This window comes from Bombina bombina, chromosome 1, assembly GCF_027579735.1.
Source record: "Bombina bombina isolate aBomBom1 chromosome 1, aBomBom1.pri, whole genome shotgun sequence".
Lineage (NCBI taxonomy): Eukaryota > Metazoa > Chordata > Amphibia > Anura > Bombinatoridae > Bombina > Bombina bombina.
This window is the reverse complement of record NC_069499.1, coordinates 1,278,083,262-1,278,105,542: the sequence shown is the minus strand read 5'-3', so window position 1 is coordinate 1,278,105,542 and position 22,281 is coordinate 1,278,083,262. Positions and strand designations below refer to the sequence as shown.

Here is a 22,281-nt window from a genome sequence, read left to right as displayed (position 1 = left end):
ATGGTACTACACACCACACCGCTTACACCAGTTATTCCCTGACACACCTGCTGAGTACTGGAGAGGCTGTTCAGATTTAGGTAGCCCCACTCATATGGTGGTCCTGCCCCATAGCTGAACATTTCTGGAAACTGATCACCATTGAAATCACACGTGTTCTAGATATTCCTCTCCCCTTCACAATATGGAACTTCCTCTTTAACTCTCTCCCAAAAATCAAATGCAAACTTAGATCCACACTACTAACAATTATGATCAACACTGCCAAGAGACTAATTCCCTTAAATTGGAAGAAAACAGAACTCCCAAATATCTCTGTTTGGCGCAACCTGGTATCTCACACACTTAATTTAGAAAAATACCACTACACTCATACAAAACGCACAGAGGACCATTATTCAATATGCTTCATATGGGAAGAATACCTACAAGCCCGATTACGCACTAACTGAACCTTTGTTTCAGTAATTTAGAGCACCCATTTACCTATATCATGATATTTCCCTGTCGTAACTCCCCACGGAATAGATTGTCTTGCATTAGTATTCACCTATTCACCCCTATATACACTCTGGTACACATATGTGCATAAAAAGAAATCAACTGTACTTATTTGAAGCAAACCTGTTACTGATGCATGTTTAGTTAATTTTCTGCAAGATGCTGCCTGTAGTTATACTAAAATTCACTTGTTTTTTGTTTATAGTTGATTGTAAACCAGTTACTGATGTTGACCTAATTTAAAGAGAGCTGCCAGAAATAGATAGATATTTTGCACTGAGTGGGACCCTGTCCCGCTTGTACAAGACATATTGAGTCTTTGCAACGCTCCACTAGTTGCCAATGTGATATAAAAATTTTATCTTTGTTAAATCTCAGGCGCTCATTTCTGTATATGCAAATTGTATATTGACCAGCTAATTGTTCACTAAATGTTTCAATAAAGCTCTTTTGAAAAAAAAAATGTGCCCCAATTGCCCCCAAAATAAAGAGGACGGTACATTTTATTTTTTTTGTAAAAAAACTGCACAAAGCAGTTATAAGGGTTAAAGTGCCTTTACATGGAGGTCAATGTGGGACTGTGTTTTGTCTATAAATATATATATGTATATGCTTGTATGTGTTCATTTGTTTATATACATATACAAACACATACATAAATATGTATATAAGCAAGTAAATATATATTTATTATTTGCTACCCAACACTGCGCTATTTTCCCTCTGTGCAGTGTTAGGTGGTTTATTGTGGCTGCCGGCATGAAAACGAGGCTCCCTTTGGAGCCTATGAAGCACTCTCTCGTGAGTGCTTGGCTTTCAGCGATGCAAACACAAGGTTGCATTCTCATTGCGCTGCACCTGTAATACCAGTGCACATTTACATGCAATGGTACTACTGAGTGGAGCGCAAATATTGTGCTTACATAAGCACAATATTGTGCTCCACTCATAATAATGTTAAAGAAATTAAAGAGGCGTGTTAGAGCATTGTATTTAAAATAATTTATAATTTTCCTATTTATTGCTGGTTCGCCATTAATTAGACTGAGAATTTGATTACCAAAATACTGTTTATTTACATATTGTTTATACTTTTATTTATTTATTTTTACAATTTTTTTTTAACAATTTCTATTTTAGCAGAGAGAGAACAATTATTTTCTTACCCATTTCGTGCAAAGTTGGCCCAGTATTTCATAACTATTCTGCTTAGGGTTTTTTCTTCATCTGTAGCAGAAATACACAAAGTAAAAAAAGTATACAGATTTAATATCGTAGATAGTACAATGCAGAAAGTATAATTTAATCGCAAATAAAACAGCTTACGGTTAAAAATGTTTTCTTCAGTCAAGAATGGAACGCCCAGAACAGATAGAAGTTCATCTCCATGATCTGCTTTAACAAAAGCTGGCTTGGAATCTTTAAAAACAGAGGGACGGTGCTGATATTCATAGAAATAAACAGGTAAGCCAGAATCTGCAAAGCAAAAAATAATAATAATTGTAAAATTGTAAAAAAAATAAAATGACTGCTAAGTAAAATAAATATTGGTTAAGAATGGTTGAAGGATATGGAGCAAAGTGCTACAATAACATATTTTAACTACACTATGATGATATGTGGGTTTCTCCAAAAAACACGACTGGACTTTGTTTCTTTTCAATATTTTTCTTTGAATAGGGATCAGAGAGCAACATTTCTCATGAATAGGATATGGATGTCTGAAATGGGCTTGGAAACTTTATATACAGCTTTTGAAAAGCAAATAAGATGAACATGAAAGGGGCACTAAACCCAAATTTTTTCTTTCATGATTCAGATAGAGCAACTTTCTAATTTACTCCTATTATACATTTTTCTTTATCTTGCTATCTTTATTTAAAAAACAGGAATGTAAAGCTTAGAAGCAGGCACATTTTAGGTTCAACACTCTGGATAGAGTTTGCTTATTGGTGGCTACATCTAGCTAAACAGAAATCCCACTTATATTAAATACCTCTATGATATCTTGCTGTTTTAATGGCTGGCACAACAAATAGAACTTCTCCACCTAAATCAAGGAATTGATTTCGGATTTCTTGAGGATCATCTTTGTCACCAAAGTATGCATCCATTATTATACTAATGGATTCAGAACTGATGCCCTTAAAAAAAAAAAAAAAAGAATTTAAAAAACAATATTGATTTTTTTAAGTTAATAATTTTAAAATTAGGTTATATATATATAATAATTCAGATATATTTATATGAGTAAATATATGATACACACAGCAGAGCTATACGAGATGCTATGTTGAAAGTAGGGGATTGCAGCACTCAGAAAAACTTCTCTTAATCTAATACGTAGAGGAAAAGCTGAAACATTTTATACAAACAGAGGCTCACACACAGATGGTCCAATTAATAAGTAACTCATTTATTAATGCAGATAATCCTGAACCTAAATATGCCACTGCAGTGGAAAACCTAAAATAATCACTTAACTCATGATAAAAGGGTACAATATAATGACATTCTCAATGTTGCATAAATCAATAACCAAAATATGAAAGAAGCATGGGAAATTAAAGTGAAACAAAAACGTCCCAAAGTAACAAAAGTTCCACAGATCTTATCTGTAATGATGTAGATATCTTCTTTCATGCAATTGCAAAATACGAGCTCATATATAAATGATACTGTTATTTGTGAAACAGCTGACAGGTTCGAGGTGAGAGCATCCTCCTATGTCAGCTAACGTAAACCATGAGTACTTGATAGTAATAACAGGCTTATTCCAAAGACGGCAAAAAAAGAAAAGGGAAAACACATACAACCTCTTCCAGGTGAGGATAGATGTCAGGCAGCAAAGACCGGGTATCTTTAGGCACAAACATGAAGCATAAAGTAAAGTGAGCCGGGACTTTGCATCCGGCTTTCGTCTCACCCAATTTTCTCGTCTGGTTCTTTAACACCGTAACTGTGCAACTGGGTAGACCAACTTTCACTCGCCTCTGCCACACTTCCTTCCGGAAACTTGAGTGTTATAAATCAACACCATACCAGGTACTTCTTACTGCTGCTTGATTTTTAAATGACTGTGTCGACGCGCGTTTTGCCCCACAATGCTTTGCGTCAGGGCCTCGTCAGGACTGTCAGTCACAGGTGATACATTATTTCCTTTAAATCTGTTGCCAATGTTGCGGGAGTGGTTAAAGCGTATACACGCTATCCAATGGGAATAGCCATCAGGCGTCAATGTTACCTAGATTCCCATGCATGTATTGTTTGAAACAAATCGTTACTATTTACATTATTTAAACAAAAAATAAAGGATTAAATGAATTCATACAATAAATGGGTTTAACACTATCAATAGGACCAAAAGTGCTGAACCTACATTAGACTTATTTTGCAAACCCCTAATTTATTTACTTTGTATAACAAGTTACAGGATGTTTACAAATATTATTTTTGGATGTGCATTCTTATCTTCATGTGTATATTTAGCCTTTTAAGGAATGACAGAAATGAAACGAAAAGGACCATCTTAAAAGAAAAGCTTTAAAGATTTTGTGCGTGCTGTTTAGGACTACCTAGGTTGATTAATCATTTATTTCTTTCTTTAACCCAGGAAAGACCTAAATTCAATTCTTTAATTTAGGCCAAGTAGGGACACTGTTTTTAACACATATGTCCATCTAGCTTCTTTATTTAGAAGACATTTATTATTGTCTACTCCTCTGCCACCTGTCAGTCCCTGATCAATCCCAACAAATTTTAAAGAGACAGTGCTGCTATTGTGTGCATCCTTAAAATGTCTAACAACACTCGTATCTCTTTCATAGAGTATGTCATCTCTATGCTCCTGTACCCTGTCCTTAAACATACGTTTTGTTTTCCCAACATAGAACAGGGGACAGGAGCATTGTAAGAGATATACCACTCCTACTGTGTTGCAATTGAAGAAACATCTTATTTCAAAGTTTTTGCCTGTATTTGCTGAAAATGATTTACACTTCAGCATGTAAGAACAATACACACAATGTCCGCAGGGAAAACTACCTTTAACTTGTTGGATGCAAAGTCCCAGCTCACTTTACTTTATGCTTCATGTTTGTGCCTAAAGATACCCGGTCTTTGCTGCCTGACATCTATCCTCACCTGGAAGAGGTTGTATGTGTTTTCCCTTTTCCTTTTTTGCCGTCTTTGGAATAAGCCTGTTATTACTATCAAGTACTCATGGTTTACGTTAGCTGACATAGGAGAACGCTCTCACCTCGAACCTGTCAGCTGTTTCACAAATAACGGTACCATTTATATATGAGCTTGTATGTTGCAATTGCATGAAAGAAGATATCTACATCATTACAGATAAGATCTGTGGAACTTTTGTTACTTTGGGACGTTTTTGTTTCACTTTAATTTCCCATGCTTCTTTCATATTTTGGTTATTGATTTATGCAACATTGAGAATGTCATTATATTGTACCCTTTTATCATGAGTCAAGTGATTATTTTAGGTTTTCCACTGCAGTGGCATATTTAGGTTCAGGATTATCTGCATTAATAAATTAGTTACTTATTAATTGGACCATCTGTGTGTGAGCCTCTGTTTGGATACAATGTTTCAGCTTTTCCTCTACGTATTAGATTAAGAGAAGTTTTTCTGAGTGCTGCAATCCCCTACTTTCAACATAGCATCTTGTATAGCTCTGCTGTGTGTATCATATATTTACTCATATAAATATATCTGAATTATTATAAATATTTTTGGGGTCTGCACCAGGACCTGGTCTAGCTAGCGCTATCCAGGTTTTTTCTATTGTTTCAGGCAGTTTACCTGTAAGTGATAATCAAGGCGCCTGACTACTATATTTCTGTCCCTAATTTTTGATTAACTGGACTTTCTCTGGACTTTCTCTGTGTGTTGTATTCATTTGTTTTGTAATTTTCCCTATGTTTCTTGCACCCAGACCTGTCTGGGGTTAATTGCCTGTGACTCTGGGGACAGCACAGCTTCCTGTGAGTGCCGGTGAGCATCCAGGGCTGAAATGTTACAGGGTCATGGGATGTGTACCCGGTCCGGTATGAGAGTGCAGTCCCCTTCCGTGTTTTGTATTTGTCTAGGGTGATTGTCTAGGGTGATTACATAAGCCTGTGCACCCTTTCCTTGTTCCCAGTTTGTTTAGATTTAAGAGCTTGCATTGTGTGGCTGTTTTAGGGTCCCAGGTTTGGAAAGGACCTTGATGTGGTACCTGGGCTTGTCCCATTTGGCCAGATGCGGTAACTAACCTTTCCATTTTTGCTTTTAAATCTTAGCTGAGAGCTTGTGAGTGAGTGCTGGACTTTCTCTATGTGTTGTATTAATTTGTTTTGTAATTTTCCCTATGGTTCTTGCACCCAGACCTGTCTGGGGTTAACTGCCTGTGACTCTGGGGACAGCACAGCTTCCTGTGAGTGCCAGTGAGCACCCAGGGCTGAACATGTTACAGGGTCATGGGATGTGTACCCGGTCTGGTATGAGAGTGCAGTCCCCTTCCGTGTTTTATATATATATATATATATATATATATATATAAAAAGGGGTTTAGCGAGGCCGTGATATCTGACCTTTAGATGTTAGCGTACCCAAGGCTTTCGCTCAAACTTTAACATTTTAATTTCAACTTATAATATGGAAGTAAAACTGGCAGTACTATGGATTGCTCTCTAGCGACGTTAGTGCACATAGTGCTACCATTTTTACTATGTTTATAAACATAAACATTTTGTATGATTGGTTAACATAAATTCATGACTATTTATACAAACTGCAAAAGAGTCTTACGAATAAAGGAAGGTTGCGGAGCACTGATTCAGCTGTGTCTCTAGTAATTCCATCTGCTAATCCACTTATATTCATCATCTAGAGGAAACAAATATACTTCTGTTTGTTACACTTAGGTTTTTGAATATTTTACCAATACAAATGTAAATAAAATCCAGATATTCTGAAATTAACAAATACTATCACAGTGGCCTAAGTATTCAAAGAAAATGTTTTGCAGAGATTTAAAAAAAAAAAAAACACATCTGGTATGAACATCACAAAACAGTTTACTTGAGAACAATGATTTTGTACTAATTTGTATACATAATTAATTTATTTCCTTGGCACAGTAACCAAAACGTTTAACACATTATCTATCCTATGTTTCAAATTACTGTACATAAATGCAACAAACTTCCCTTAAAATTAAATGGAAGTCAAAATTAAACTTTCGTGATTCAAATAAATATTTTTAAAAAAAGTTCAAGTTTTCTTCTTTTATTAAATTAGCTCTTTCTCTTGGTTTCATTTCCACAAGAATATACTAAGGCCTAGATTTAGAGTTTGGCGGTAGCCGTGAAAACCAGCGTTAGAGGCTCCTAACGCTGGTTTTAGGCTACCGCCGGTATTTGGAGTCAGTCAGGAAAGGGTCTAACGCTCACTTTTCAGCCGCGACTTTTCCATACCGCAGATCCCCTTACGTAAATTGCGTATCCTATCTTTTCAATGGGATCTTTCTAACTCCAGTCTTTAGAGTCGTGTCTGAAGTGAGCGTTAGAATTCTAGCGACAAAACTCCAGCCGCAGAAAAAAGTCAGTAGTTAAGAGCTTTCTGGGCTAACGCCGGTTCATAAAGCTCTTAACTACTGTGCTCTAAAGTACACTAACACCCATAAACTACCTATGTACCCCTAAACCGAGGTCCCCCCACATCGCCGCCACTCGATTACATTTTTTTTAACCCCTAATCTGCCGACCGCCACCTACGTTATACTTATGTACCCCTAATCTGCTGCCCCTAACACCGCCGACCCCTATATTATATTTATTAACCCCTAATCTGCCCCCCACAACGTTGCCTCCACCTGCCTACACTTATTAACCCCTAATCTGCCGAGCGGACCGCACCGCTATTATTATAAAGTTATTAACCCCTAATCCGCCTCACTAACCCTATAATAAATAGTATTAACCCTTAATCTGCCCTCCCTAACATCGCCGACACCTAACTTCAAACATTAACCCCTAATCTGCCGACTGGAGCTCATCGCTATTCTAATAAATGTATTAACCCCTAAAGCTAAGTTTAACCCTAACACTAACACCCCCCTAAGTTAAATATAATTTAAATCTAACAAAATAAATTAACTCTTATTAAATAAATTATTCCTATTTAAAGCTAAATACTTACCTGTAAAATAAATCCTAATATAGCTACAATATAAATTATATTTATATTATAGCTATTTTAGGATTTATATTTATTTTACAGGTAACTTTGTAATTATTTTAACCAGGTACAATAGCTATTAAATAGTTAAGACCTATTTAATAGCTAAAATAGTTAAAATAATTACAAATTTACCTGTAAAATAAATCCTAACCTAAGTTACTATTAAACCTAACACTACATTAATTAAAATACCTACAATTACCTACAATTAAACCTAACACTACACTATCAATAAATTAATTAAATAAAATACCTACAATTACCTACAATTAAACCTAACACTACACTATCAATAAATGAATTAAATACAATATCTACAAATAAATACAATTAAATAAACTAACTAAAGTACAAAAAATAAAAAAGAACTAAGTTACAAAAAATAAAAAAATATTTACAAACATTAGAAAAATATTACAACAATTTTAAACTAATTACACCTACTCTAAGCCCCCTAATAAAATAACAAAGCCCCCCAAAATAAAAAAATGCCCTACCCTATTCTAAATTACAAAAGTTCAAAGCTCTTTTACCTTACCAGCCCTGAACAGGGCCCTTTGCGGGGCATGCCCCAAGAAATTCAGCTCTTTTGCCTGTAAAAAAACACATACAATACCCCCCCCCCAACATTACAACCCACCACCCACATACCCCTAATCTAACCCAAACCCCATTAAATAAACCTAACAATAAGCCCCTGAAGATCTTCCTACCTTATCTTCACCTCACCAGGTATCACCGATCCGTCCTGGCTCCAAAATCTTCATCCAAGCCCAAGCGGGGGCTAGACATCCATCATCCGACGGCTGAAGAAGTCCAGAAGAGGGTCCAAAGTCTTCATCCTATCCGGGAAGAAGAGTAGATCCAGACCAGCAACCATCTTCTTCCATGCGGCATCTTCTATCTTCATCCGATGAGGACCGGCTCCATCGTGAAGACCTCCAGCGCGGACCCATCTTCTTCCGACGACCTCCAACTGAAGAATGACGGTTCCTTTAAGGGACGTCATCCAAGATGGCATCCCTCGAATTCCGATTGGCTGATAGGATTCTATCAGCCAATGGGAATTAAGGTAGGAAAATTCTGATTGGCTGATGGAATCAGCCAATCAGAATCAAGTTCAATCCGATTGGCTGATCCGATCAACCAATCAGATTGAGCTCGCATTCTATTGGCTGATCGTATTCTATTGGCGTTTTTTTTTCAGCTCAAACAGCCCAATTGTTTTCTATGGGGGAATCGTGCACGAGCACGTTTTTGAAGCTGGCCGCGTCCGTAAGCAACTCTGGTATCGAGAGTTGAAGTTGCGTTAAATATGCTCTACGCTCCTTTTTTGGAGCCTAACGCAGCCATTCTGTGGACTCTCAATACCAGAGTTATTTTAAAGGTGCGGCCAGAAAAAAGCCAGCGTTAGCTATGCGGGTCGTTACCGACAATACTCTAAATCTAGCCGTAAGTTAGGCTCAGATTCAGCATTAAAGCAACATTAAAACTGAGACATAGGGGCATATTTATCAAAGCGTCAACTGAAAATACGCTTAAATTCCTCGTCGTATTTGTTGTGAGATTGATCCGTTGTAGTTATCAAAGTGTCAAGATCGTCAAATGTTGAAATTTGTAGACGTAATATACGCTCCCGCGATCTCAATCCAACGCAGATAGATGCTTGCGTCATTACAGATGTTTCAAATTCAGATTTGACTCTTCTTGACCCTTTTCCAAATTTATCAAACATTTAACAGGAACGCTTGTGTCTATTCCGACGCAGCATACCTAGTTTTCAATCCGCCAACCTTTGAGGCCGGGGATGCCATCGAAATCAATGGGAGTCTGAAAACACAGAAAGCTTATGTTCGATAGTGCAAGAGATTGAAGTATATTACGTAATAAAAGTAAATTAGAAACTCTATTAAAATTGTATACCCTTTCTAAATTCTAATTGAAACAATATTATTGGTCCACATTTGGTGCACTAGTAGATATAGGGATAAAAATGAAGAATACATTACTACTTATGGATTATGCTATAAATTTGTCTCTAATTACAAAGCAAGGGGACAATATTATATCTACAAATTTGTTGAAAAGTTTTGCCCCAAACTTGTCCCAGATATAGAGATAAAAATGAGATAAATACACAACATAATATAGCTAACAAACGGCTAGATTACGAGTTTTGTGTTATGAGTGGCTCGGTGCTAACTTGCAAGTTATTGTCACCGCTCACCTCCCTCTAGGGCTGCTATCACATGTTTACAAAAAAACGGCGTTAGCAGGCAATATGTGAGTGTTGAGCAAAATTGAGCTCCATACCACACTTCAATACCAGCGCTACTTTGAGCTGGTTTTATGTGCTCGTGCACGATTTCCCCATAGACATCAATGGGGAGAGCCAGCTAAAAAAAAGCCTAACACCTGCAATAAAGGAGCGTAAACTCCATAATGCAGCCCCATTGATTCCAATGGGGAAACAAAAGTTATGTTTACACCTAACACCCTAACATAAACCCTGAGTCTAAACACCCCAAATTGGCTGCCCCCGACATCGCCAACACCTACATTACACTTATTAACCTGTAGAGAGAGTGTAGCCACAGCTTTGGCGTCCTCTGCGTGAACCGGAAATAGATTCCTCAGAGGAGAGAGGACGCTGAAGGACCCCAGGTAGCTCACGGAGAGCCATAGCCAAAACCGGTGGATGAGACCGGGGGAAATGGCATGCACTACAGAACAGACCCACAAAAAATGAGGTAAAAAATATATCCTTTATTGAAGACGTGAACAATAGTAAAAAGGCGGACTGACAGACAGGGTGGACAGAGGTCTTACGCGTTTCGCACCCCCTAGTGGCGCTTACTCATAGACTGTCGTCTATGTTACAACCTAGACAATTTATAGGCTGAAAGAAAGGAAATGTTAACCCCTTAACTGCCTGTAAACCTGTTTAAAAACATAGAATGTCCCTAGTGGACACAGGGTAATAGTAGGTAATGTATAAAACAGACTTAGTATAAAACTGATGACCAATATGAAAACAATGTGAATGACACTTCATATTTCATGAACAACAATATACATACTATATAAACTGTATTATATTTCAAAACACATAAAGCACAGGGATTATAAATATATATGTAGAAAGCACATATCTAAATATTCTAAAATAAAGACATGACCACTTATAAGAGACAAATACAAGGCATGAAAATATGGATAGATAAATGACTTAAATAATGAAGAAAATAAAGTGATTCCAAAAATTAGAGTGTTGGAAAAAACCTAATTATCTATAAAGTAACTTACGTCACACTTCCTATTCATACCAGTGGGATGACGAGTTTTAAGTTTTAAAATCCATTATAGTTCTTTCTTCTCTAAAATTTTGGACTTGTTACCACCCCTAGGAGGAACTATAGCTACATCAATGATTTGTAGAAACAATTCTGCTTTGTTAGAAAAATGAACATAATGAAAATGATTAGCAACTGCAGAATCTGTCTCATAGTTATTAGTATCCCTTATGTGCTCATTGAATCTAGTTCTGACATTACGGGAAGTCATGCCTACATATTGACTGGAACATAGTTTACAAGTAAGCAGATATACTGCATATTGAGTGGAACAATTGGCATAAAAATCTGTGTTGTAGACTTTGTTATCAGCAGTACAGCAGAAAGATCTACCTTGGAGTATATTAGGGCAAGCATAGCAAATTCTAGCACCACATTTGAAGGTGCCTTTTCTAGACAGCCAATTTGTAGCTGGAGTTTGAGATGTATTTTTTACCAAACTTGGTGATAGTATTTGTCCTAATGTTTTGGATTTCTTAGGAACAAATTTACATTTATGGATGTAGTCACTTAATACATTATCAGTAGCCAATATTGGTAAATGTTTTTTCAATATATTTACTATTTCTTGGTATTGTTGGCTGAACAAAACTATCATCTCTAGACCTATTATGCTTGGTAACGCAATCATAGGTGTTAACCATTTTTCTACATCTCTCTAATTGATGAAACTTATAGCCTCTTTTTACACTTATTAACCCCTAATCTGCCTCCCCTGACATCAACACCACCTACCTACACTTATTAACCCCTAATCTGCCGTCCCCAACACCACCTACACCTTCCTACACTTATTAACCCCTAATCTGCTGCCCCTGACACCGCCAACACCTGCATTACAGTTATTAACCTCTAATATGATGCCCCCAATGACAAGTGCCTAAAAAAACATGCAGAACACCCAAAAAATCCCTGAGATTGAGTTAAACCAAGGGGTATCAAATATCAGACTTTAAAAAAATACTGAGATGTAAGGTTGTGTAATGGACCGAAAGAATAGAAAGGGCCAAAGACATTATAACTCAATGTAGAGATGTGTCCTAAAGTATAGGGTACTACTACAAAGTCCAGAAAGGGCAATAGGTGTAAATATCTATTGGAATGGTTACATATTCTTATATATCAAAGCTATTTATATTATAAAGAAAACTAATGTACAATTAACAGCTATAAGTGCTTGTCAACACTAATTAACACAGAGTAAAATAAATAAATGATAGGGAAAAAAGTGGGCCCCCTCACAGAGAGAACTGCAAGGTGAAAGCTCCATGGAGAAATTCGATACTAAACAATGCAGATCAGATAGTATTACCTTCCTTTAAAAAGTAATCTTACCGTGCACAGATGAAAGTCTACATGTCAATAATACCCAAAGAGCTGTGTACATACTCTTCCATTTGTCTTATGCACTTAATTATATCTAAGATATATATCCAGCTAGGCAACTTCTTCAACTAGGCCCTCACTAGGGCTAATCTTCAGGCCAAAAAGAATATAATAATAACAGATCATTGTTCCCATTTTAGTTTTCCTAAGTTGTGGTGAAATAAAGCTATCTTGGGATCATAGGGTAAACTACAGCCAAGGTTGGAGCACACTTTAAAAACTTGTTTCTATAAAGTTAAGATACTGAGGCACTAGCTCCCACCATGTGCAGGGGAGTACCAACAGAGCACTTCAGTTGCAAATAAAGTAATGCTCTAATAATATGAAAAAAAAAACCCAAAGATTTTCCCCTTGGCAAATAAGTCACTCACTACTGAACTGATTTATTTGTGCTGATGCCAGTCTGACTTTCCATGTAATCATGATGTTCTATAAAAAAAAAAGATAGATTTATGATAGAACTTTTAATGGAGTTGATGTAAATATATCTTACCACTGGAATTATCCATCCAAAATCGTGATTGTTAACTCCAATCAAAAAGGGAACACGGTTACTTTCTTTGTCTCTCAAAATCTGCCCTGCGCTTTTGGGAAGAAATACCCCATCTACACAAGGAGGTATAGCTCCCAATGCCTGTAAAGATAAATCAGCATTATATAGTGTGGACAATATAGCAGCATGATGTAATATTTTCTATACATTTGAATACAATGCTCCTGCATTGTTTAGCTTAAAGGAACATGAAACCCAAATATGTATTTTATTATTCAGACAGAGCATGCCATTTTAAGCATCTTTCCAAATTAATTTGCTTTGTTCTCTTGGCATAGTTTGTTAAAAAAACCTAGGTATGCTCAGGAGCAGCAGTGCACTAGCTGCTGATTGATGGCTGCACACATATGCCTCTTGTTAGTGGTTCACCTAATATTTTCAGCTAGTTCAGTAGTGCATTGCTGCTCATTCAACAAAAGTTACAAAGAGAATGAAGCTAATTTTATAACAGCAATAAATCAAAAGTTCATTAAAATTGCATGCTTTATCTTTATCATGAAAGAAACAGTTTTGGTTTAATTTCCCTTTCAATGAGTATATTTCAATATTCAATAACAAAAACTATTTTTAATGCTAAAATGAAACAAAGGTTACTGTTAATGCAGTAATATTATCTCACTGTTTAATTAGATACAACAGTATAAAGACATCAGTGTTGTGATCATTTTTTTGTGAATCTTTCATCATTTACGTTTCTTTTTAGATTTTTTTTAGATTTAGCAACATAAATGGCCAGATGAACACTGCCAGAAGTAAAGTTTTGTGCACAATCCGACAGGAGTACACTAATTCTTCATGTGTGCTAATCTGACAGTTATATTAAGGTGCATTATGTATTTATTAATTATAAAATATTAAAATATTAATAATTAATGTAAATAATTATTATAGATGTTCTTCATTTAAAAAAAAACAAACAATAATATATATATATATAGTATGCAAATTTTGCAGTAACTATAATAATTATTAATACCTGGTGGATTCCGAAAATGGCAGGGTGGTGAAAGAAGGAGCCAGACAATTTTTTGTTTAGTACCCTGGACAGCACTTGTTTAATGGTGGGTGCATTTAGCCACCAATCAACAAGCACAACCCAGGTTGTGAACCAAGAATGGACCGCCATCTAAACTTACATTCTTGCTTTTCAAATAAAGATAGCAAGAGAATGAAGAAAATTGATAATAGGAGTAAATTAAAAAGTTGCTTAAAATTGCATGCTCTGGGACTTCCGGTGGGCGGGCAGAGAGAGCGGTCGCACGAAGAAGGAGCTCCGTGGACCTGCTCAGGATAACTCCTGAACCTTATACCAATCCTGCCCAAAAAACTTGCCAACCTTGACAGGTAGCTGACGGAACCTGTCTGGATAGCTTTGCAGTAAGGAGCCACGGACATCGGCTCCCCCACCGGGATGAGAATTTCATACGAGGTGAGGCCACGTACGTGGCACTACAAGATCCTTATTTGGGTCCCAAGGGCCAACTAACCTCTCTTGACGGGGACGGCTGGCAGGAAAAAGGGAAAAAGCAACTCGGACATATACCAAGCAACGGAGATGCCAGGACCGTATGGCGGGAAGCCGCCATCTTAACAGCACGGAGCGAGAGAGGTCTGTATTTCTACCCTGTATACACGCTTAAGGGACCTAAACTAAAACCATACCACAACAGACATACCTCACAGATATCCCAAGCCTAAGCATAGCACAGACCAGTGATACTTTCAGACAACTTGGAGGAGGTTGTTACCCACGTGGCAGGTGGGCCTTAACGCAACACGGAGCGTTAGTGACTGTTTTTTTATATATACACTGGCAGCCGACACACAGTACTAAAGCAGAATCCAGAACTCGGCAAAGTGCCATACGCAGAAACATAAGAGAAAAAAAGGGGAGACAGGAAAAGACAGCAGGATCTTCTAGAAAAGACTTAGCTAACACACAAACGCCTATAGCGGGCCTGTCACACACCTCCAGTTAAGCCGGTATAGAGTGGAAAGGTTTGACCATGCAGATCATGTACAGATATCTGGAGGGCTTTTATGGAGATGGAAAATTGCTGGAGCTGAGATAGACCTTTCTTGCTGCGCTGCGCCCCCCGACCACCCAAACCTCATTTGGAGGTAACAATATGAGTTGCTAAAAACGAGACCTGCAAATACATCCCCCTCCTTTTTGCCCTTGATTAAACAGTTTCTTATGGACTTTCCTAATTCTATCTTGAACAGACACATAGTGCATGCAGAGGTATTACACAAGTTTTGTGAAGACTACTGGCACAATGTCAGGGAGACAAAAACATCAAGACAAGAGTTCCAAGTCTGTTGTAGAGGTTCATGCTGTGGAAGGTATGGCAACTGATGCTGGGGATGAGCCAACAACTGACACCCATCCTATAGTGTCTCAAATCTCCGCTCTCCGCTGAGCAACTGCAGACGGGGATGGATTCCTTGTCATCGGAATTTAAGTCGTTTTCTTCCAGGTTTCAACACATGGAACAGAGAGTCAGTGATGGCGAAATCAGACAACATGAAAGTTTCAACAGAGTAGCAGCATTGGAAGCCCAGAACAAGCTATTAACCGACAAAATCGATGACCTAGAAAACCGCTCTCGGCGGAACAATTTGCGAATTGTGGGCCTGCCAGAATCTGTTTTGAGTACCGATTTATTAGAGTTTGCAGAAAAAACATTACCTACCCTTTTGAAATTACACCAGGAACATATACCATGTGTGGCTGAAAGAGCCCATAGAGTAGGGAACATCAACCAAGACCCTAAAACGTCCAGAGGTCCCAGACAGGTGATGATACGCTACCTCAACTTTAAAGATAAAATCCTACTCTTGAGAGCCTACCGTCAATGTTCTCCACTAATGTTTGAAGGGAAGAAGATCCTAATTTTTCAGGACTATTCTGCAGAGATCTCCAGGAGACGGAGAGAGTTTTCCCCATATTGTAAGTCGTTAATTGAGGCAGGCCGCTCTGTGGCCTTGCTGTTCCTGGCGAAGCTCAAACTCCAAACCCAGCAGGGTATTAAATTCTTTGATGACCCTAGACACTTGCAAAAATTCCTGAGGCTGGAACAAGAACTAATAGACAAGGAAACCTAAAGAGTTGGAGTCTCACACCTAAGGGACTGGTAATATGTACAAACCACTGTGATAGTTTGATGAGGGGGTGGAGGGATGAGATAACCACTGGGGACTCTTCACTTGCTTATGACCAAACTGCTGAAAGACAATGTGGGAATACATGTACTCCATCACTATTTAGTTAACAAAACAAGTTATTTCTATGTTGTTTCTATGTTGTAAGAGTTGTTGATCATACACCCATGGAAATAGGTGCTGCTTGATTTGATTTTATTCTCTGTTGTTGGATACTTAACCTACATTGCGAACATGTTGTTCTTTAGGGCAGAAGAGAGACACATCTTATGCTACGTCAATTTAACAGTTGGTTTTAGGTCACTACTGTGGCCAGCACTATGCCTTTAGAAACATAAGCCACCTACCCCAAATAATATCCAAATTCCACTACAGGCAAGCCTTTTCAAAGCAGATGCAGGGAGAACACATTTAAGGAGGTGAGATTAGAGATTGCCAAGACGCAGTTAGTTGATAGGCCCTACCTAAATACCTCATCACACGGTGAGAATCACCCTCCCCATTTGAGAGGGCTCATATAATGTCATTGCAATAGTTTCATGCAGAGCTGCCCTAGGTTCAGATAACTAGAACAAGATGGCAAAAAAGCACTTAATCAAGGCAAGAATCTCCCTGACCTCCTGTAGGGGAGACATACAGACACAAGTAGGCAGATATATCTAAGTAGGCAAAGATAGGGAGGTCACATAGGGAAGGGAAGGAGTGAGACAGAAGAAATACAAATACAAAACATAAAAAAGGTAACTCTGCAGTAACATAATTCATTTAATATGGGAGGCGTAGCGCATTGTAGTAGTGAGTTAGATTTTGCGCAGCTATCGTTCTTAGCTGTGAGGTTGTAGAGATGGAAAAAAGCCATTTGGCTATGTTTGATGTATTTTACTTATGGTTTTGTTTGTCAACATTCTTATTACTACTGTTAACTGTGTTGTTTTTCCTTTTTGCTAGCTGGCATGGTACTCTCCTCCCCCCTTGGGACCCCTTGGCTAGGGGAAATGTCCCTAGGCTACATATGAGTGGTAAGACCTCACACAAGATGTTAAAATTCATTGTACACATTGAGATATTATGCTTCCTCAGTAGTAACCACACATCTTACATGACTCTCATGAACCTAGGTTGGGATAGTGGATAGCTTACATATCATGAGCTGGAACGTGGGTGGCATAACATCTCCGCAAAAGCGAAGATCAATTTTGCGCTATCTCAATTCTAGAAAGGTTGACATAGCAGTATTAGAAGAAACTCATTTGTCGACACTAGAACACCAAAAATTGAAACAGAAATGGGTAGGAGAGGTGATCAACACCCCATACGAACTAAACCGGGCTAGGGGTGTTGCAATATTATTTAGGAAAAACTTAACATACTCTATTACTAAGACCCTAGTAGACCAAGAAGGGAGGTACATTATGCTTCAACTAGAACTTCAGGGAATGTCATTTGCTTTAGTTGGGGTTTATGGACCACAGCGACAGAAACAACACTTCTGGAGGGAGTTACAAACTAAGATTATCCAGTTCACAACACTGCCCATTATTATTGGGCGGGACTTCAACATAGCTCCCCAAGTTCCTGCAGATAGGTTCCGCAATCCGAATAGGAAAGAAGCCACCCCCCAGACTTTTAGAAAGTCTAAAAAAGAGTCCCTATTGATCCACACATTTAACAGAGCACTGGGCTTGCGGGACGTCTGGAGAGCCAGATGTCCTGAAAGTTGTGAATATACCTGTTTATCTATGGCGAAAGACACTATGGCTAGACTTAACTATTTCTTGGTGGCAACGGTGCTTTGCCCTAAGGTGACGACCGCAGAGATAGACCCAATAACAATTTCTGACCACGCCCCAGTGGCGATTAGAATTCATGTTGGTCCCACTCGGGGGAAGACTAATAGGTGGATATTTCCAACATATTTATACAAAGACCCTAATTTTTACAGACACATCCTAGGGGAATGGCTTACATATACAGAGACTAATCATGCACATATGGATAATCCCCTGCTGTTCTGGGAGACAGCTAAGGCCGTCCTGAGGGGGGTCATCTCCAATTACGCTGCAGGCATTAAGAAAAAGAGTAAAGCTGACTCTGAGCTACTACTATAACAGATCCTAAATGCCAGAAATAAATACCTTAGAAACCCCAACCATATTAATAGAATTAAATATAAGGAAATTAAACGTACAAGGGATGAATACATTCTACAACAGTCTAACAAGGCCCACGCTAAATCACAAGCTAGGTACTACAGGTTTGGGAGTAAAACCGGGAAATTGCTGGCTAGAATAACGAAACTGTCCAACAAGAGAAACCCCATCTTAGCCATTAGACAGGGCGATGCTATTTTAAATAAGGAAAAGGACATCCAAAAGGCATTCACTGACTTCTATAAGAACCTCTACACAACACAGAGGGTACACCCTAGCGACAGAGATAAATTCTGGGAGCACCTACAACTGCCGACAATAGACCATACGCAACTTGACAAACTTAACTGCCCCATTACCCCAAATGAGATTCAGGCCACAATTAAAGATCTAAAGCTAGATAAAACCCCAGGACCTAATGGCTTGCCGGCAGAGTTCTATAAAATCATGGGAACTGAGATATGCCTAATTCTAACACGGTTATTTAACGACATGCTCAGCGATGAAGCTAGACCCTCCCCCAGATTTGCTGAGGCTAATATCAGTATTATCCCGAAGAAGGGAAGAGACCCCCTCCTGACACAATCATACCGGCCCATTTCACTACTCAACCAATACTACAAGATTCTGACCAAAATTCTCGCAAACAGACTAGCCAATATCCTTCCCTCACTGATCCACGGGGATCAAATGGGTTTTATTAAGGGGAGATCTTCAGTGCTCAATATCAGACGGGTACAAACGATTATACAGTATTACTGGAACATGGCACAGAATAAATCAGACACAGAGGGGCGGGCGGAGGCGGCCCTGTTATTCCTAGACGCGGAAAAAGCCTTCGATAAGGTGTTGTGGGAACATCTCTACATTACCATGGGCAAGATGGGGGTGGAGGGCGCATTTGTTAAGGCAATTGAAAATCTCTATAGTAGGCCGCAGGCATCCCTCTTGGTCAATGGCACACCTACCCCACCCTTCACACTCCATAGAGGCACTAGGCAGGGCTGTCTTCTCTCCCCACTCCTCTTCGATATGGCCATAGAGCCATTGGCAGTAAAGATAAGGCAGACAATGCAGGGAATGCGCATAGGTGAGTTGACCCTGCATGTCTCTCGCTTTTTGCTGACGACATGGCACTTTATGTGCAGGATCCTCATGTAAATATCCCAAAACTGATGAAAGTCATTGAAGAGTTCGGCTTGGTCTCTGGGTATAAGATCAATACTGACAAAACTGAACTCCTCTGGTTATTGTCTAAGAGAGAAAAACATATCCTTGGATATGACTTCAAAATAGTAGATGGAAATTTCAAATACCTGGGAATCACACTGCACCTAGATCCCCGTAAATGGTACTCCATCAACTATGGTCCCTTGATTAAAAAACTAGATAATTTGATTGGGGGTTGGACTCGGTTGCCCTTGTCTTTATCTGGGAGGGTTGAACTTATAAAAATTGATTTATTTCCCAAAGTTACTCTATGTTTTTCAGACTCTGGCAGCGATTTTACGACACTCAGACCTGACCAACATCAAAGGGAGAGTGCTCAAATTTCTCTGGAATCACAAAAAACAGGATTAGCTACCTCAAACTTACAGCCCCAAGGGAGAAAGGGGGGCTAGCACTACCTAACTTTGAGCTTTACAATTGGGCAGCTCAATGTAAATTTGTTATAGATTGGATGACGGGGCAGGGACAGTTTACAGATCTTGGGTTGGAAGGCAAATTGACGAAGCCGTGGGCACTCAAGATGATCCCACATATGACACAGGCTCAAGCAACTAAGCATTTAAAACATATAGAAATTCTAAGCCAACCCACGAGAGCTTGGAGACAGTTCTGTAAGAAGCTAGGGGGCGACCACAGACTGACCTCATATTTACCATGGTGTGGAAACCCTGAGTTTCCTGCAGGTATATCAACTAAAGCCTTCAGTCACTGGAGGACCCAGGGACTACGCACAGTAGGTCAAACAGTGATGAGGGAAGGGGGACACATGCAGACCTTTGAATCCTTAAGGGAGACGTTCAACTTGCCCAGTACTCACCATTATGCCTACCTGCAGGCCAGACACTTTTTTCAATGAGTTGCGCAGAGAAGGAAGTAACAGAGACCAAACTGCCATACTACAGAGTATAGAACTAGCGAAACACGGTATCACATCCATATCACCACTTTACACGAAAATGAACAGACAGGCAGGGACTGACTGCATAAATTAGATAACTGACATTTGGAGTGAGAGGCTGGGAACAGCTGTAACAACTGTAGATATTGAAGAAAGCATACATAAAGTTAAACTAGCTTCTCTCTCATCAGAAGTGAGAGAATCACACTTTAAACTACTTCATAACAGTTATGTCACCCCTAGAGTGTTCCAGAGATGGAAATCGAACAGAGATAATAAATGCCCTAGATGTAGTCTGGTAGATGCAGATATAGAACACATGGTGTGGAATTGCCCAGCTTTAATTAGATTTTGGAAAATGACGGCATACTGGACAAAAACTAACATCCGCGCTCCCCAGAGTGACTGGTCGTTTCGGAATGTAGTGTTCCTAGACTTTGTGGATATCCCTAAACAAGCTAGCTTATTTATCTATAATATAGTCCTTATGGCAAGACATTTGATATTTCAAAATTGGCTCAAACGAAATCCACCTACTGTAGCACAGTTAAAACAGACACTAATGCATCAACTATTTATTGAACAAGCCGACGGTCTGGGTGACAGATCCGCTAGAGTCCGGGCCTTCTGTAACAAGTGGGCTCCCTTCATCCGCACACTGCCAGATAGCTCACGCACCACAGTCCTAGCACCATTCAAAGACACAGAATACATGTTGGAGGCAACACTGAGAGGAGAATGGTAAACCGGAAATTTTGGTTGAGGGGGTTCCCTGGGGGAGGAGGTGAGTTAAGATGGAGGAGGTCGTTTGAGAGTTACCACGCCAGCCGATAGTTGAGACTTTGTTACATTTTATGTATAGATTTTGTTTAAGTGAAAAATAGTGCAAGACGGACTGTATTGCCTTCCAGGATTCAGTTCAAAAACACCTCATGCAATCTGCTGTATAACTGAAGGTATCATGTGTTTTGTAACCCTATATTGCTTGATCCTTGATGTAAGTACCTAATGATGTCTGTTTGTTGCACATTAAAAATAAAGATATTTAAAAAAAAAAATTGCATGCTCTATCTGAATCATGAAAGAAAAAATGTGGGTTCAGTGTCCCTTTAACCAAGAAAAGGTTAAAAAAATTGGAAAACTATCTACATGGCAAATCTACATTCACAAATCTGAAGACACAAATCGATACACTGTTGGAGGAGTTCAGTAAAAGTAATAAAGATCACAAAAAAAAATTCTCCCATGAAGTGGGATACAAGACTACAAAGGCACCTAGGAAAAACGCCAGCGACAACGGCCACAACTCCGGGATTCTTATACCTCACAGAGGGACGATAGAAATGACAGGCGGGGCGGCAAAAAGCACAAGAGGAACCAAAAGGCCTCTCAGAAAAGCAGAAAATAAAATGATAAAGGAGCTTGTTATTAATATATCCAGTAATTAATTTTCTAAAACACAAATAGACTTACTAAATAAAGGTCTAAATAATTTTTGCCCAACAAATACCTTGAAGGGCTTAGACTTTTTACTTAAAACTTTACTTAAAACTTAAAATCATATTTTTCTAAAAATTATAAAAGAGAAGGAAAGGAAACTACAAATGAGGAAAATGTTATTTTAAAATTAAAGATTATGATCTGTATGTGAAATCAGATTTTATACCTTACACTAATTTCCATCTAGTAGAAACTTATTTTCTTTAGTTAAAGGGGTAGTAAACACCAAAAATTTTATTGTTTAAAAAGATAGATAATCCCTTTATTTACCATTCCCCAGTTTTGTATAACCAACACTGTTA

General features: G+C 38.5%; 1 pseudogene; it reads right to left on the bottom strand.

The window, feature by feature from the left end:
* Positions 1-22,281, bottom strand: part of LOC128642311 (fatty acyl-CoA hydrolase precursor, medium chain-like) — a 141,073-nt pseudogene that overhangs the window by 21,825 nt on the left and 96,967 nt on the right.